This window comes from Pyxicephalus adspersus, chromosome 2 (assembly GCF_032062135.1).
Source record: "Pyxicephalus adspersus chromosome 2, UCB_Pads_2.0, whole genome shotgun sequence".
Taxonomy (NCBI): Eukaryota; Metazoa; Chordata; class Amphibia; order Anura; family Pyxicephalidae; genus Pyxicephalus; species Pyxicephalus adspersus.
Window position 1 is genome coordinate 135,893,691 of NC_092859.1, and position 6,000 is coordinate 135,899,690.

Below are 6,000 nucleotides of genomic sequence, written 5' to 3' on the forward strand. Positions count from 1 at the left end.
TGGTCCGCAAGTGCCTCGTGGGCAAGTTGTGTTTCTGATGGGGGAGTGGCTGGGTTCTGGCATCATGACGTCACTCCGGGGGAGGTTTCTTCCCGCACATGCACAATCCGGAGCGCATAAATTTAGTGGTCTGTGGCTCCAAAAAGGTTGGTGACCACTGCATTAGAGTACGGCAAACAGAGCAATTGCCCACCTTTTCCTGGACGCTGAATTAACAGAATGGCAGAGGTGCAGAAAAATGAACTGCTGTGCATTGGGGCCCTCTTTTATATTTGCTCAGGGCCCTATTTTGTCAAAAACCGTGTTTGTTTGATAAGAATATTCTTGATAAGAATGTAAGATACTAATATGGCTGCACATGCATCATATTTTCAATAGAGACTACAGGGCCACATAATAACTGTGCTATTTAGAGGTGAGCTCTGTGGCATCATTGGTGTGGCATGGCTGTGATTAATATGACTGTAATAATATACTGTATATTTATTTTTATATATATATATATATATATATATATATATATATATATGTAGATATTTATTCCTAGCTGTCTGTATTCCCTCGTTGTAATCCAGCACAATACCAGTCCCAGGCTGGCGATAAGATGGTAGCACCCCATGCAGAAACCCGTCAGCACATATTCTATGTCATGACATATCTGGGCGTTTTGCTGTGCGTAGTTAGCGGCAGGTTCGCTTGTTTCTATGGAGACTGGCTGTGTCATGTCTTTCTATTTTTTGTCCTTGCTGTGTTTCCATGACAACTTATATTGACTATTCCAGAAAGGCTATTTTCATAATTTCCTGGTTGTTGGAATGATATATATGTTTATATCTATCAGGGTGTTTTTGTTGATGCCAATGCTTTTGTGTTGTGTTGTGTGTCTCCGCGCAGGCTGTGTATGTGTTTGTGGCTGTTTATTTGGATTTAAATGCGAGTATCATTTCTGTGTCTGCTAAGCCGGGAGAGTGCATCATGTTTATATGTCTGGCACCTCTATATATTCATTACATCGCTTTATATTCAATGGAATTTTTGGAACTTTTTATATAAAATGGCTTCTTTTTCCTGGATTTGACAATTGTCACTGTAGCTGGTCATTAATGTAAAAAGATAATTGGATATTCAGTAAAAACCTAATAAAAAGATCTTTTATCATTATAAAAGCTGACACTGAGAATCTAAAGCTTAATTTTACCTTCAAAAGGTTGAACAATCGATGCCACTGGAGCAGGGCCTGAAAGGGATAAGGCCGTGTTTGTTGACCCCTTGCCACATGTTTAAATAAAATCAAAGTGAAGTAAAATCTAACATGTGCCATGCTAAATTTAGCATGCTAAATTCTTTTTTTATTAGCACGCCTCCCTTTTCCATCGCATTCTGCAGAGACAGACAGCTGGGATTTGTGTAGGCGCAGCGGTCACTCTGCATCAGTCCTACAAGCGCCATGCAGTGCAGCAGAACTAAAAGCATACCTAAACTCAGCAATTTCACTTTACATAAAAGGGTAGACAACCCTTTAAAACCCTTTAAAAAAAAGCGTGCAGCACCACCCCCTAAATTTCGATAGCCTAGGCGATTGAGAATGGATGGGAGAGCAGAGCAGAGGATACCTACGTCACGCATCCCAGGAGGCTCTTGGGTGCTCCTTCTGTGCATGTCCGAGCATCTCGGGCATAAGCTGAAGGAGCCTTTTCGCGCAAAGAGGAAACATTTGCCGATCTTGCAGCTAGTAACAAGGCTATGGACTTTGTAAAGCACTACATAATATGTCACCACTATATAAATACTGTATAATTATATTAATAATAATAATAGACTATCCGCTCCCTCAACCCTCCATGTACTCACCACTTTTAAAACCATAGCTTCTTCTTTTTGCAGCTGCCATTTACTATCTATGGAAACACTTTTGCTATAAGTATCTTTATGTTAAAATTAAGTGATGTTAATGAAAAAAGGACAACCTGGTATGTCAAGCAATCTCCCCCGTCACACATATACATGGAGAAGGTCAAGACACCTGTGTCTCCAACCCGTGTCAAGGGCAAAAAAGTAATAAACATTATGGAATACATTTATACTTTTTATTTTTATTGTACTCTGACCATTTCTGGTAAATCAAGCATCACAATCAATAAAGGTTTGGTGTAGGTAATGCTTAAAGAAATCAAAAGACTCTTTTGATGAGGAAATTGAAATTTGATACCCATCTCTCCTTGCCCTCTTTCTGTTTGTCTTGCCTTTAGATCTGAAGCTAAAGTTTCACAATACCACACAGCTCTAATACCACTTGCATTTACCTGTCCAATTTTTGCCTTGCTTTGGTAAAGACTCCACCAAAGTTTTTAGTAGTATAGAAACTATACTCTATGTGCTATTGTGAGAAGGGTGCACTAGTAGGATTTTTGCATGTTTGCACAAGTTTCTAAGTGTAATCAAAGACTTTCTGAGTGGCACTCTTTAGGTTTCCATCTTTGTGAAGTGTCTCTATTAATGTAACTGTGGGTAGGTTGGTTTACTGTAAAAGTGCATGAAATTATTGGTACAGTTACATCACATGAAGAAAAGGGATTCAGAAATATGCTATTACTTTTCTTCTGAATGTGTTTTCAAATTAGTGGGTTTCCTTTACTAAGCCATTACCTTGAGTTTGCATGATGTTTCAAGACTGAAGCAGCAGATGACATTGGCTCACTGGCTTGGGTAAATTCACATTTCCATTTAGATCTATTGATTTGTGCTGTCTTCAGGATTAGCCAAAACTATTAATATATTGATCATTCAAACATTCATTTACCTGAAAATTTATGTGTATCTTTAGGCAAGAAACACATACAGACCAGTCTGTCCTTTAATCTTTATAACTAATAATGCCTATAGATTTAAAGGAAAACTATAGCCAAAACTTAAATAAAGATATCTAAGCATGTATAGTCTATGTTTATCTCCTACAGGCACATCCAATTCTTTAAGACTGTCCAGTTCCAAGCTAAAATAGGAAGAGGACATGTCCCTACCAGACATCAAACTATATCAGAAAGCAACTTATCCTACTTGGACCTAAATGGAGCAAACACAAATCCAAAAAGCAATAGGTCCCCATGGAACAAATAGATTACCCTACTCCACTATAATTTGTACCCTGGTTCCTACCCTACCAAAAATATTCCATGATTTCATTATCTACCATATAATATTCACAAATTCATGAATCTCACCTCATCCATCCCTTTCTTTAACTAGAATAGAGAACGCACTATTCCCTGCTTGGTGTCCAATAAAAAAAATCAGTGTGGATGTCTACTACTGACTGTTACATGATCCAGACAATTCTCTCACTACTTAAAATTCTCTTTCTCTTCTCCTGTGCTCTTTTTGAACACCCATTAACCTTATTAGAGAAAGAATACCAATCTACAACCCTTGCATCCTCCTACAAAGAGCTGCAACAAGAAGTTTTACTTCACTCATGGGTTCTTTAACAAATTGCTCCACAAAATCTGCACCTGGGAAAAAAAATGCAACAATGAACTAAACACCCCACCTCTCCTATAAATGAACAATCAGTAATCAGTACCAAAATCAGGCTTCAAAATTATCACACATTGGTCCAGAACTCTCTGCTGTCTACACTGAAAATGAACAATATCACATTAATGGAGGACATTACTTGCTTTGGTATCATATTCTTGTCCAATGACTATGAGAATCTCCTAGCTAGATGATCACCACCTCCTCTGCACTAAATCCTGTTACCATATAAACTCTGATATTCCAAATAGCATAGCTTTAGCTTTTCCTTTTGTCCTCTCACCACTTCTCCAGATTACAGAACCAGTCTCCTCATCCTTCTCTCCATACCCAACCTCCTCTCTGAACCCTTGATAGTCCACCCTCATCACTCACCCCCCAGAAAAGATAACAACTAGCAACCATCTTCAATCCTTATTGATCATTCTCAGGTTTATCTGGATGATAAGTTGCATTGGGCCTGATGTGTTAAAGGTCTCCAGTGCTGGAAGAAAGATTATCACAGGTGAACCTGGGTGATCCAACAAATTAGTCTAGGATTGAAAACATTTGCCAAATATTAGCAATTCATTTTAAGAAATCCTTTCTGAGTTGCTGGATCATTCAAGTTCTATTGGTTTGAAAGGGTTGTTCTGGATTTTTCTAACATACATGGATTTTTCTAATTACCGGCATTGGCAATGTAACAAAATATAGGACCGTGGTGAAAGCTCATTATTATTTATTATGTGTTTAAATAATGCTGACATCAATACTCAGTAATCAATGGTCGTTTTCAAAGGAGCTTACAATCTAATGTCATTGCCTTATGTCATTACATAGTCTAGAGCCAATTTGGGGGAAAACCAATCAACCCACCAGTATGTTTTTACAATGTGGGAGGAAACTCACCCAAGCACAAGGAGGCCATTAAAACTCCATAAGAATAGTGTCCTGGATGAGATTTGAACCTGGAACCCTAGTGTTTGCCATTGCCAGAGGGCTAATCATTAGGCCACTGTAAAGCAGAAATGCACATCTATACCCTTTGTATTGTTTTTCTACAAAAATGGTATTCATATTTTTCGTATCTCAGTACTGCTGATCTCGGACATCTTTATCCACTTCTGGTCTACCTACATTCAATGCAGTGTTGGTTCGATATCACTGCTTTGTATTGGCTTCCTAATGGTGACACAAAAAGCTGTTTCTGTAGGCATTAAATCTCAAATAAAGACCTGAAACATGTTGGTCTGCCAAATTCTGATTCCTGCTATAACAGGTAGATAGAAGCAGAGTTACAATATACTGTACACATCAAGAATCCATGGGTTCATCCTGTCTTTGTCAATCTTTAGTCTGGTTGTGGTAAAGTTGTGTGTCACGCATATTTTTTGGCATGCATACCTGGGTATCGTCGCTGAACATTTGCACCTTGTAATAAACAGGGGTGCCCAAGCAAGTTGTCACCAAGTATATGTAATTATTTTTTACATTTGGTCTATAAAAAACACATTTATCTAGTCCAAAAAAATAAAAATATCAATATTGTCTAAATGTACTTGTGTGTGTGAATGTATCCATGCCTTTGCTTACTTTTTTATGCTTGTGAGTGAAAGCTGGGTCAGTTCTGTGCATTCATGTGACATCACCAGTCAGTCATGTGGAAGTTCCATCCATCCGTCACTCTTGCGCACACTAGAACCTCTGAAGCTTAAGCAGAATAAGGCAGATTAGGGATGTATTAGTGTGTGGAACTCATACGACCCGATGAGCAGAATGTGAGTTGATAACACAACCCCTGTCATGATGAGTTTTGTACAACTTCCACCATTACAGGTGACATGAGAGAGGCAAGAACAAATTTAACCATAATGGAAATATTCTGTATATGTTTCATATTTATATTTAAAATTGGCTGCTTTGGCTGGCATGGGCAATCATGGTTAAGCACTGCACAGCAAATAAATGCTTTCAACCTGTTCTAAATATTGTATACATAATGCACAACACAAATACAACCTGTTTGTGAATTGTTTCATAGAATGGAAGTACATATGTTGGAAATGATGGGAAAAAAAAAATCTTCAGTACATCTTCCCCAGTACATGCACATCTCCTGTGGTTTGTTTCCTATTGTTGTGATAAAGAAAACTATTTGTTGATTTGCTAAATATCCATTCAGCTTGAAACATCATTTTTCATTGTTGTTTTGTTGCTTGTCTTCTGGACTACAGAACACCTTTACCTTATGGTATGGAGATAATGGGGAGACTTGAAGTCCAGGACGGAAGGACATGGAAGAACATGGAAGTACTGACAATACAGTGCCGCCCATGTACAGTGTTGTCAGCTCCCTACAGGAAGAAAAGAGCTTTTCTGGCAGTTTTTCAATATGTTCAGTTTTCCAAAGAGACAAAACACATTTATGGTCCATTATGAGTGTAATGCGGGGTCTGACCTGGTAAGTTTAATGTTTGTCAGAAT